Below are 13552 nucleotides of genomic sequence, written 5' to 3' on the forward strand. Positions count from 1 at the left end.
GAGGGGCAACTCCTAACATTCCACCTAGGCACTCTCCAACCGATGGCATTAACATCGACTTCTCCGGTTTCTGCTCGACCACTCCCTGTTCTCGCTCTCTCTCTTCCCTATCCACCTTTCCTCCAGCTTTCCACCCCCTTCCTTCTCCATTCAAAGAGTTATCCTCCCTCTCCCTGTTTTCTTGTGCCCTCCCTCCATTATCCACCTCTTTTGCCTGTGGCCCTCCTCCATCATTTTATTCAGGCGATTGCCTTAAAGGGGTCAAGCAACATCATGTATCTTCATCTTTGCTATATAAAGTCCACTTTAACCTGCTGAGTTTCTCCAAAATTGTGTTTTTTACTTCGCACAAACTCTAATATGGACAAGAAAAAACAAATTGGGTGAGATCTGACTTGTAAATTGTGCACAATGAACCCAGCTTATCCTGCATTTGCCCTAATCAAGTGGTTCTCAACTTTTTTCTTTCCACTCACATCCCACTTTAAACAATCCCTATGCAATCGGTGCTCTGTGATTAGTAAGGGATTGCTCAAGGTGGGATGTGAATGGGAAGGGAAGGTTGAGAATCGCTGCTCTGGACTCAATTGTGACTGCAATATTTTGCTTGAGAAAAAATGTCATTGGCCCATTTCCTTTGGAGTTCTGAAACTGTGCACATAACGAGTCAATGAGGGCCGATTAGCACAATGGTTTTCAAACTTCTTTCCATTTAAAGAAGTGGTGGGACTCCTGGGCCAAAATGGCCTGTTACCATGCTGCATGTCTAAATTTTTTTTAAATTTTAATTTAAATTTAAAACCTTTTTATAAATTCTTGAGGATTTTCAGTCAACTTGGGAGTCAGAGCTGAAACTGGGTTGCCTGTTTTTGACTCATATCCCTGTCCGTGCATCTGTCTAAAGGCCGTGTAAACAATGGCCTCTGCGTCTACCAGCCTCAGATCCTTATAAATCAGTCCCAGTTCACTTTAACTCTCTGCCCTCGTTTTTGATTCCCTTGCCTTTGGAAAAATACCTACTTTCTGCTTTATATTTGCTCAAGGGGTTATAAACCTCCAGAAGGTTTTCCCTTAGCCTTCATACCCTAACTTTTCCAGCCCATCCTCCTTGCCCACACTCAGTGACATGCTTGCGAATCGTTTAAATTTAATTTTTAAAAAAATGTAGTTATACAGCACGGTAGCAGGCAATTTCAGCCCCACAAGTCCTTGCCACCCATTTTACACCCCATTAACCTCCACCCCCACCCCCCTCCCCAACCTGGTACATTTTCTGCACCCTTCTCAGCTTAATGCTAACTTCCCTTTAGCTGGGTGACCAGAACTGCACACAATGCTCCAAGTATGATCTCAATGCCTTTTACAGCTGTAACACGACACCTCTGTTCCTACACTTGATGCCCTGAACAAAGATGTTACAAAGTGCCTGGGCAGGTCTCAAAACGTTAAAAATGTGAAATGAAGGTCAGTGTTCTTGGGCTTCTCCTGGTATTTTTCCAAGATGATGTGCACAGGGCACTGATCCAACCCTTGGCGCTGGTTATTTTAAAAATAAAAGACTTTGGGACCAAGGCACGCAGCAAAACTTAAAATAGTCTCTGGCAATGCTAAGGTACTGAGCTGCTGTGATAATGGATAGAGGGAACGTTAAGGAAGAATAATGACACTTTAATCACGGACACAATGTGTTCCCACCAACGCTAGCTCCATCTGCAGCAAATACTTTGGCTGCCAAACTGAACAGCCAGAACAGCAGGGCAGGAGGACTACCACTACTTAAACCACTCAGCCACAGCTGCTTCACAGCACAGCCAGCAAGGAACTTTCACCGCCTTGCACTGGATGCTGCGGCTCAGGGATTCAACATTAATTGACCCTCTCCAGCAGAGGCTCTAGGCCCTTTCATGCCAGGTCTCCATCTGGAGACCGACTACAAGCGCAGAGGGAAAACATAAAACTTACCTGTCGAGCGGCGCCTCGTAGTGCCCTCCAGATCTGATGGAGACAGGGCAACTGGCGCCGTAGCACCAGCCATCATGAATATGCTTTGATTATGGGTAGGGATGATGGACATTACTCTGTCATGTTGAGTCATAGAGAGCGGCCCCGAAGGCAGAAGCAGCCTGGTGAGGCTGTCACAGCCTGCAGCGGCTGCCCCTACCCCATGGCCCCCGCTGCCTTATGGCTCCTGCCCACTGTCTCTACCTTGAGGGGGTCATGGAGGGAGAGGAGTGAGTGGGGCAATGGGTCGCAGGCTGATGCCCGCAACCAGCGGCTTACAGCAGGTGTACATTCAAACCAGGCGGCGGGGCGCAGCACTCTGCCAATTATCCTTCCCCAAGAAGGATTGCAGTTGGCACTTTTGAGCCGGGCACAGTGCATTCAGGAAGTTAAGTCTCCCGACGCAAGGGTGGAGAATCTCCGCCTTTACAGTCGGGCTTTTTCTTTGCATGAAAGGGCCTTCTGGTTACCTGCAGTGAGCTCCCCACAACGGAAAGTTTAAGTCACACCAACCCATTAACTTTTAGAAATGGTTTCCAACTCACATGATGACTTTTACGTGAAGAGGATGAGGGGAAAAATAACCATTCATGCCACTCACAGATGAAGAGCAGTGTTATAATGCTCGGCAATAGAGGTGGGTAGAGGGCTTGCTGTAAATGGAGTTCTCAGCATTTAATGCAGGGCAAGCTCAGCTGGCTCTTTGCATTGAGAGAGGAAATTCAGAGGGACCCCTTGGCAAAAGGCATCAATGTGATAAGCTGCTCTACTGTGCGTGGCTGCATTTCAAAAAGGACAGTGTGTTGGAAAACAGAACCTCTCATTATCCTGCAAAAAAAGTCACTCCCACCACCCACAGCTTGCTCCAACCCATTTTTAAAGGGAGCAGAAGTTTTTGGTCTGATAGTTTAACCAAAGAAACCAAGTCATTTGCCTATTAACAGGAAAATAATTAGGGTCTGAAGCTTCTGCACTGCAAGGCTATTTCATAGAAAAATTAACATGATGTGGTGATACATATTTGTGACTGCCTGCATCCATCCACACTCCTGCTCTGCCTACTGCAGGGGGTTAACCCACTGTACCTGCAGAGAGGTAGTCCAGGAGACTGGCTCCACCTACTTACTCCCTGCCAATCACCGGCCCTACATGAAGGCTCACACCTCCCCCTGGGCAGGAACAGAGCACACAGAGCCAGAGAGGATACAGAACCTGGCATGCAAGTTTTAAGCCTATAGTACAGCCTATCGCTGTCTGTTCGCACTGCAGCGCACCACGCATGACCGAGAGCACCAATGTGTAAAATCAATTCCTTTAAACGCGCCTACGCTCACAGCCTGAGCCATGAGGTAGAGATAAACAAGATCGGTGGAGATTAAAAATCTCAGAGACCAGAAAGTGACTGTGGGCTGGGTGGGGGGGGGGGGGGGGGGGGGGGGGCGAAGAAAAAAAACCTCACTGTTGTCGACTGAGATAAGTTAAATAAAAATAGCACAGAGGATTTCCTTCGGCAAAGTTCAGGAAATGCTCAGCAAGACCGATGGAGAAAGTCAGTGTCTGAGTTGAAGAAAGGTCGACTTCAAGTCCCTCACTCCACACATGCTACTCGACCTGCAGAATGTCCAACATTTTCTGTTCCTAATCCCCCCACCCGACCCCCCCCCCTCCCCCCCCGGCTCCTCAGTTTTTGAACTTTTCTTTTGCTTTCTGAGCACCAAACTGATTCCCTGTTTAGTTGGCTCATCTCAAAGGAAAAGTGAGCAACCTGGGTCAACAGAACAATGAGAAGCCATCTTGAGAGGTTGAAAAGTCACCATCCTTGAATGGGCAGGTGCAGAGTTAATGCCTGCCCTCGATGGGCATCAAGGGACGAGGGGCATATAACAATATAAAAGGGCTTCAGGAGGGAGGCAAGACAGTCCTTCTCCTGCACTGAAATGAACCTGTTGTATTCTGGACTCATTAGGTCTGAGTGGATGAATCAAGAGATTGAAAAATGTTAATTTTTTAAAAAAAATCAAAGTTAAGGAAATCTAAAAATATGGGACGATTCCAGAAAAGTGCCAGAGGTAAATGATCTGCTATGATACTTTAAAACAGAGGAGCTGTTGCAAGAGACCATCTAGTTCTGAGATGTTCTTACAAAATTGAGGCCTGTCAAACTTTTGTCCAAATTTTTCACATCACTTTATGCATCCATTTTCTATGGAATAAACTTCTTGTTTTTCTGATCTCATTGGACAAGCCAGAATTCTTTCACCTCGATCCTGAAGCCTCAACTAGCCCTTTTTCCACTGGCATCCCAGTTGCCTGGCCGGACAGTGTCCCAGTTATAGAAGCTGCTTTTGCTGTTCTCACTTGGCCACTTTTATCCAGGACACAAACTGCTTTCCCACTGTTCACAAGTCATCCCAGTGTCAGCTGATGCCGGGGATGAGAGTAGGGGTCGAGGCCATCAATCCCCAGTGTCATTTTACCTCATTTGATGCCAGCGTGCTGACTGGTTCCCTTTTCCACTGGACCCTTCACTGGTTAATTGGGCGTCAATTCCTGGGACAAGGATCAAATGGAAAAGAGGTGTATGATGAGTACACATAGCAGTATAAATAACCTGCCAAGTATATGGAGTGCATGTGTTAGAACTTTGAGAATAGAGCAAATCTTACCAAGCAGATCTGATGAGAACTGCCAGCCATTTCAACTAAAAGTCAGACCCTGGCATGGACAGAAGCACTCCAGGTCTGAGTAACAGATGGCGCCACATGTGTAGTCCACCAATGGACCTTGATCGGATTCTTCCATGCTCTAGTCAGAACTGTCCAATTCTACATCAGTCAGAACTGGCATGCAATCCTAAGGATTTCACTGTTTCCTAATATAATGAGCTGGAATCCACAATGGACAAGCCAAACAAATTGGCTCACTTTAGTTTTAATTATTTCTGCATTTTAATGTGCTTCCCTAAACATCTTGGCTATTGAAGAGACAGTTTAAAAACTGTTAAAATCAATCACAGGAAGAAGCTGTTCCTCAGCAATGTGGCGCTGGCTCTGATACTCCTGTATCTCTACCCTGACGGAACCAGCTAAAAGATGCCGTGTGCAGGGTGGAAGGGGTCCCCAATGATTTTCCGTGCCCTCTTCAGACAACGATCCTAGTAGATCATATCAATGGGGGAGGTGGGAGGGAGATTCTGGTGATCCTCTCTGCTGCTCTTATGATCCTGAGGGAGATCATGTCAATTGGGGGGGAGGGGAGGGAGACTCCAGTGATCCACTTTTATGGTCCTGTGGATTGATCTCTGATTCCTTTCTTTGTAACAACTGTACCACACTATGATGCAGCTGGCCAGGACCCTCTCGATAAGAACTCCTGTTGACATAATGGTGATGGGTAGCCTTCCTCTGGGTTAGTTTCCTCCCACCCTCATAAAACATACGGGGCTTGTAGGTTAATTGGTGTAATTGGGTGGTGTGGGCCTGTGAGCTGGAAGACCATATTATCATGCTTATTCTCTATTCTCAGTTAGCGTAGTGGTTAGCGCAATGCTGTTACAGAGCCAGCGAACGGGACTGGGGGGGGGGGGGGCAAATCCCGCACTGTCTGCAAGTTCTCCCGTGTCTGCGTGGGTTTTCCCCAGGGGGCTCCGGTTTCCTCCCACTGATGGAAATTCACCAGGGGTTGTAGATCAATTTGGTGTAATTAGGTGGCACGGGCTCGTGGGCCAAAAGGGCCTGTAACTGTGCCTATATGTCTAACTTTTTTTTTTAAAAGGCACACTTTGCTTTGACAGGAACCCTGTCAACAAGTGCCCAGTCCCCTCTCTGAGCAAATGTGCACATGCAAGCATCCTAAAGCGGAAAACGGTTTTAGACAGCACTTCAATGAAGCTGGTGAACAGCAAACACAAGATACCCTTTCTTTGGCCACTTGTTGCAAAAGCCAGGTTTATTCGGCATCTTGAAGGTGGATGCCATGGTTTTTTAAGAAACACCAATTAATATCTTGACAAAGACTACAGCTGAATGATACAGATATCAACAGATGACCCAGACTGTTGCCACTGACCATTAGTTAACCACTGCCCACCACTCCCAGACTGAGGGATACTACGACCAGTTGTGTGCAGTTCAACCACTGCCAGGGTAAATGTCTCATTCCCAATTCAGGCAGGACACTGAATGCCTTTGTTTCAAAGGCCAGACCAAAACCAAAAACATCCCAACTGGAAGAAGCAAAGAAAATAAAGCAAATGATGGCGCACAGCAAAGTTTGGCCATTTAGTTGGAGGGGAAAAAAAACCAGACTGTAGTTGATGACCGGTTTGGGAACTGGTTGTTAGACAGACGCATATAAAAGAGATATGTTTACACCAAAGTCTTGCGCTACAGCCTGTGCATCCTCGGGATCTCAGCAACTTCCCAGAAGGGCGTCTGGAGGCTTGAGCACCGAAATGGGATGTGGCATCAACCACCCACTCTGATACTTCTTGATTTGAAGGTTCAGAGCTTTCTGAAACCACAATTGTCTGTGGAGGTTCTTTAATGAAAAGAACATTTCTCTCCCCACTCCTCTCTGGATTGTTATTGCTGGGGGGGGGGGGGGGGGAGAGGAGGAGGTAGAAATCAGGTTTTAAGATCTTCAATGAAAAAGTGAAGGAAACTCGATTCAATTCCTTCAACTGCCTTCATGCCCCTTTTGTTTCGATGTGGAGTTCAGTAATCGGCGGCAATGCAGTCAGCAACGTCAGCAAATCTCCACGGGGGCAGAATTTGGAGCTGGGGGTGATCTTTAAAAAGTCAAAGTATTTGATTACAGCCATCACCTGTTCAATAAGGTACAAGGTGTACATCCGCAGCTGGGAACTCGAACCAAATGAAACCCAATCCCAACAGCCCCACCATAATTATGGATGGAAGTGGCAGACTTACTTCAGAGTGCATCCCACAAAGGTTGAGCACAAACCGCAATCAGTTGGCATTACAAGGCAAGTTTGTCTTTGGCCAATAAAGCAACTTGCCTGGAGGCAGAAAAGGATATTGCACCTTTGAAAAACATTGAACGCCAAGCCACACACAAATGGTGAATGCCAGTAGTCTTGGCCTTCGTGGAGTCGAAGAGACTTAGAGAAATCTATTGTAATGCAATCGCCACATTCTACTCTTAACCTGCACATCAGTTGTGCCTCAAGTTATGATGGACAACTTGTGTTCCATTTATAGCTGGCAGCAGTAAACCCAAGCAGAGAAACCAATCAGCTTGCTCTGCCATTCAGTTCAATTGTGGCTGGGCTTATCAATTATATTTAACACCTCAAAAATTGCATAAAATTAAATTGGATTTATCAGAATGCTTTCGATGTGGTGATGGAATAGGTCCTCAACCTTTTTCTTTCCACTCATATCCCAATTTAATAATCCCTAATCCATCAGTGCTCTGTGATTAGTAAGGGATTGCTTAAGGTGGAATTTGAGTGGAAAGAAAAAGGTTGAAAACAACTGTTTTAACCATACCTAATTGACTCGTTATGTGCACAGTTTCAGAACTCCAAAGGAAATGGGCCAATGACAATTTTTCTCAAGCAAAATATTTCAGTAACAATCGAATCCAGAGCAGTGATTCTCAACCTTCCCTTCTCATTCACATCCCACCTTAAGCAATTCATTACTAATCACAGAGAACTGATGGCAGAGGGAATACTTAAAGTAATACTTGAGTGGAAAGACAGTGGTTGAGAACCACTGGAAAAGGTACCTTTTATATATATATCTATAGATATATATCTATATAGATATATCTATATAGATATATATCTATATATATATCTATATATATATTTATATATAAAAGGTACCTTATATATTTTTAAAAAAAAACACATTCTACTTGGACATGCCCCAAGGTTAGAACTTTTTGTGGGAAAGTTTTGGGACTAATTGCTTTTCCACAAAACGCAGACCTGTTTTTGCTAGGGAACATTTGAGGAACAAGACCCAAATAAAAGTTATCATTTCATTGTCAAATATGTTAAAATTGGCTTAGCAGTGGCAAGGAAGGACATTGCAGTAACCTGGAAATCGGATGTGCATCAGGGTATGGAAAAGATGGCATCCGGAGATACGAAGCTGTATTCCTTTAGAGAAAAATCATTTACAATTTAAGAAATAAATGTTTGTGCAGATCTGGAGCTGGTATATGCAAAGGTTAGAAATAAATATGTAAACAAAATGCACTTCCAGCCTCCTAGGTCCTGTATAAATAGTCTTTCCTAAAAGTTATATGCACATAAACACTGTATGGTACCAGCGTGCGAGCCAACCCTCTGTGCAGTCCAGAGCAACACTTCACCTTGGATTTCCATATTATATATTTACTATGGGATGGGGTAAGGGGGGGGGCAGAATTAAACACCATGTAATCGCTGTATTTTAAGTTTATTTTAGTAGCTTATATAAATTGTATAATTACATGGCTGAAATTTTTTTTAAATAAAATTTTCAAAAATAATCATGGCTGAGCCAATTTTAGCTTCAAAACCACTTTCACGTGCTCTCCTCGGACCTTGGAGGTCAAATGTTTATCAGACACTGTTGAAAGATATTTGATACTTTCTCGAGCAGAGAGCTCCAAAGCCTCGCATTGCTTAAATTTTGAGTGTTCATATATGTCAACCCCTTTCTTCAAGCCTGCAAGCGCTACCGAGCTTCCAGCAGTAACGAGTTTACTGCTGGCTACATTTGTACAAAGATTCTGACTGCAGGTGAACTTTTGCAAAGTTTTTTTAAAAAAAAAGCTACAGTGGCGATAAATACAAGAGATAATTAAATTTTCAGTTCCCGTAAGGCAAGATAAAAGAGGTGTTTGAGCAGTTCACGATAAGCGAAATAAGAAGGCTCAAGAGCCTTTGGAAAGAAACCGTTCTTGAACCCAAGGTGTGGTCCTCAGGCCACAGTTAAAACTTGACAGGTTTACACAGGCAGTTCCCACAACATCACAACAGAGGGAGAAAGAATAGACAGGAAATTTAAGCCGTGTTTCAGCATCAGTGGATATAAAAAGAATGCAAGTTGAAAAGACTGCAGTAGGATATCTAATGTGGCCTGAAGAACAGGAGGAACCAGGGGTGCAGTGTTACCTTTTTAGGTGCTGGAGGTCACCAGAAACAGCAACAAGGATGCGCAGGAGCTGCCCCCCACGAGGGGCCGGAGAGGTGCTCTTGTGAGGTCCTGCAGCCCTGCTCCCCTGGGAATAACGTGATTCATCACCTCAGAATACCCGAGCGATTCTCCATTTAATTTTTAGACATGCAGCACGGTAACAGGCCCTTTCAGCCCATGAGCCCCTGCCGCCCATTTACCCTTCTGATGTTCGGCTGGCATACGCTATTTGACCATTTCTGGATAAATTCTCACACATCTGTCTGTACAGGCCACAAGGGGAGAGTCTGTTCTTCGGGCACTTGGTTCCCAAACGAGTTCAGCTTGCAAATGTTTAACCCTTGAACTGAAAAGGTCTTGTCCTCCTTTATCTTCCTCACCAATCCAACTCCTTCCCTCCCCACCCTCTTCCCGCTACAAGTTGCAGAAAGTGTAAAACGTCCCTGCATCTCCCTCCTCATCCGGGACCACTGAAAGACCTTCAGACAAGGCCCATCAACCAACCTAATACACTGAATTTGATGTGACCCCTCTCCTTTTGTTCAGCCTCAAGCTTTGTAAAGTATCACATGGTTGGCTGCAGTGGTCTGGGCTCTGCTCAGAGTTCGTCATGCTCCCTTCAGGGCAGGGTGTAAGAAGGGTCTAAGACCACACAGGGCTGAACTCTCCCGTGCAATCTGGAAGACAAAGTGAGGGTACATACAGAAGATCCAGACAGCTGTGTGACACAAGGTGCATGTGGCAAGGGATCAAGACCATAACGGATCATAAGTCAACCTTACGAGTTGAGTCTCATTTCCGGACACACTGAACACCTTCTATGCACGGTTTGATGAGAAGAACAGGATGATACCAAAGAAAAGTCCGTGTCCCCCCTGATGAACAGCCCCCCTGCATAGCCATGACCGAGGTGAGGAGAACCCTTTCTAAGGTGAGCCCACACAAGGAGGTGGGCCAGACAACATATCTGGTCAGGTACTGAAGGACTGCACAGACCAATTGACAGAGGTCTTCACGGACATCTTCAACACTTCACTGCACCAGTCCATCTTTCCCGCAGGGGTCAAGCCACCATCATCCCAGTACCCAAGAGAGTGACAATAACAGGCCTCAATGACAACTGCCCTCTGGCACTGACCTCCACCATTATGAAATGCCTCAAGCATCTGGTGATGGAACGCTTCAAAGCACACTGCACAGAGATGCTGGATCCATTCCAATACATCTAGAGAAGAAAATGTTCCACAGTTGATGCTATAGCCTTGTTGCTTCACTCTGTTCTGACCCACCTACAACAGTTCATTGACTTCAGTTCGATGTTCAATACAACTTTTCCCCAGAGGTTGATGGAGGAACAGTCCTCGCTGGGACTCAACACTCCACTCTATAATTAAATCCTGGACTCCCTAACGGAAAGACCACAGTTGGTAGCAGTATATGGAGCACAGTCACACCTCAGGGCTGTGTGCTCAGCCCACTCTTGTTCACGCTACTGACCCACGACTTCATCGCCAGATCCAGCTCCAACAGGGTCATCAAGTTTGCAGATGACACGACAGTCGTCGGCCTCACCAGCAACAACGATGTGCGACTGCACAACAGAGAAGAGGTAGAAAATCTTATAAAATGATTCAAGAGTAACAACCTGAGTCTCGACGTGGACAAGACGAAGGAAGTTATCGTGGTGGACCAGGAACAACCACCCTTCGCTACACATCAACAACTCTGCAGAGGAGAGCACCAAGTTCCTTGGAGTTCACTTAAGTAGTGACCTATCGTGGACACTCAACATCTCCTCACTTGTCAGGAAGACAACAGTGACTGCACTTCCTGAGAAGACTGAAGCGGACAAGGTTACCGGCCACCATTATGTCACCCTTCTACAGGAGCTCATCACAGTGTGGTACGGTTGCTGCAGAGAAATGGATCGGAGATCAATCTACAGGACAAGAGTGGGAGAGAGGATCACTGGATCTCCCATTCCCCCATCGAGGTGATCTACTGGGATTGTTGTCTGAAGAGGGTGCCCATAATTATTGAGGACCCCTTCCACCCCGCACACAGCATCTTTCAGCTGCTCCCGTCAGGGAAGAGATACAGGAGTATCAGAGCCAGTGCCACCAGGCTGAGGAACAGCTTCTTCCCATGGGCATTGAGATGCTGAACGACCAAAGGAACTGCTCACACAAACCATCCAAGTCTCTCAATATTTACGAAACAATATTTATTTATATCAATGAAATACTCATCCTGAATATGTATTAATTATCTATATGTCTGTTATGACTGATAGTGTGCGTATGTTTTGCACCGAGGACCGGAGAATGGTGGTGCGTGGGGTTGTACTTGTCCAATCAGATAACAATAAATTTGACAAGTCTATGGAACTTGTTGCCACAGGCGGCTGTAGAAGTGAGGTCGATGGGTGTATTTAAGGCAGAGATTGACAAGGATTTGATTAGTCAGGACATCAAAGATTACCAGGAGAAAGCCGGAAAGTGGGGCTGAGTGGGAGGGTGGATCAGCTCATGATGAGAATGGCGGAGCAGACTCGATGGGCCAATGGGCCTACTCCTGCTCCTACAGCTTGTGATCTTGAACACTTGGGGCCAGTCGATCCTTGACACTTGCGATAAAGTCTGGAATTCTCATGATTTCAAGGCAAACAACAAAGCAAACCCTCCCAGATCAAAAATCTGGAAGCAGTGGGGAGAAACATTGTTGGAGGAATCAAGACCAACATTTCAAAGAACAGTTTGATGTTTAGACTCTGAGTGATAGTATCCACCAGCATCTCACCAATACTCCCTAGTCCACTCCTCCCTCCCCACCAATCGTCCCCTTGGCACCTACCCCGTGCTGCAGAAGATACTCCACTTGCGCCCACACCTCCTCCCTCACCACCATTTTGGACCACAAACAGTCCTTCCAAGTGAAGCAACATTTCACTACTGCATCTGGTGCTCCTGTTCTGGTCTCCTCTACATCAAGAAGACTGGACGCAGTCAGGGAGATCACTTGGTTGCACACCTCTGCTCTGTCCACCCACAATAATGTGGATCTCCCATCAGCCACCCATTTCAATTCCCCATTCCATGGCCAACATGTCTGTCCATGGTCTCGTGCACTGCCAGACCGAGACCATCCGCAAATTGGAGGAACAACACCTTATTTTCCGACGGGGCGCCATCCAACCAGATGACATTAATATCAACTTCTCTGGCTTTTGTTAAAATGCCCCCTTGTGATAGTACAGAATACTATCACCAATGTATATTTGTGTATATTTGCTTATAGCTGTTGTGATTGGCTGAGAGCCGTAGCCACACCTACTGGCAGGTCATAAAGGGGTGCTCCTAACCAGACCCAGGTTAGTCTGGACTGGTCAACCTTGCTGTAATACGCTCCAGTCTTTTGCTGATTAAAGTATTGGTTTGAGTTAACATGACTGAGCCATTCGACACACTGCACCCCTCCCTCCACATCTTCCCCAAGCTCTGTCCCTCCCTTTTCCCTATCTCCTTTTGCACAGACATGATAAATTCTTACCTCTCCCCTTATCAGATCCATTTAGCACCTTTTGTTGGTCTGGATTCCTCCCCCCCAGCCGGCACTGTCTGAATTCTGAGATTTCCTGCATCTGGCTCATTCTGCTTATCCCTTGAAGAAGGGCTCAGGCCCGAAACATCAGCACTACATCCTTGCTTTTTAATGGGCGCTGCGAGACCAGCTGAGTTCCTCCAGCACTCGGTGGGGGTGTTTACTACAATCACAACGTCTGCAGACTTTCGTGTTTCATCCCACTTCAACCGCAGCAATGCTACCATTTTGTTACCTTCATTATGTTAGCCACTGCAGAAGTGACAGATCTACTAGCTCAGCAGCTGGCCCCACAAACATTGACAAAGTTTCATGTATCAAACCTAGACCCATGATCTCCTGGGCGAGACAAAAACAACCAATTAACAGAAATCAAACTGGGAAAAACATCTCTAGCATTTACAAATAGTGCAGCGATTCTCATAAATAATTGGCTTTGAACCCACACTGAACTTGAAGTGCAAATTGGGTGCAAAATCCCACCTCCAATTATTCTTATCTACATACTTCCCATGACATACAGACAGAGAGGATACAAGTAAGCTTTTCTCCCCCACTTAGGTTGGGCGAGATAAATGCAAGAGGTCATAGTTTTAAGCTGAAGTGGGAAAGGTTTAGGGGGAAGTTCTTCACTCAGTGGTGGGAGTGGGGAACGAGCTGCTATCTGACGCGGTGAATGCGGGCTTAGTCTTGAGAATAGATTGGATAGATACATGGATGGCAGAGGTCTGGAGGCTTATGGATTGGGAGCAGGTCAGTGGGACCAGCGAAATGATGGTAGGCACAGACTAGAA

The 13552-nt window shown here is 45.9% G+C and overlaps 1 protein-coding gene across 6 annotated transcripts in view; it reads right to left on the reverse strand.

Moving 5' to 3' along the window:
- Window positions 1-13552, reverse strand: part of LOC138763089 (plexin-B1-like) — a 300451-nt gene that overhangs the window by 197233 nt on the left and 89666 nt on the right. For 5 of the 6 annotated variants that reach the window (XM_069936695.1, XM_069936696.1, XM_069936694.1 and 2 more), the window contains exon 2: window positions 4479-4551. The exons of the other annotated variant lie outside the window; for it this stretch is intronic. The gene's annotated coding sequence lies outside the window, so the exon portion shown is untranslated. The remainder of the gene's footprint in view (window positions 1-4478; window positions 4552-13552) is intronic. 6 annotated transcript variants of the gene reach the window in all.

This window comes from Narcine bancroftii, chromosome 5 (assembly GCF_036971445.1).
Source record: "Narcine bancroftii isolate sNarBan1 chromosome 5, sNarBan1.hap1, whole genome shotgun sequence".
NCBI lineage: Eukaryota > Metazoa > Chordata > Chondrichthyes > Torpediniformes > Narcinidae > Narcine > Narcine bancroftii.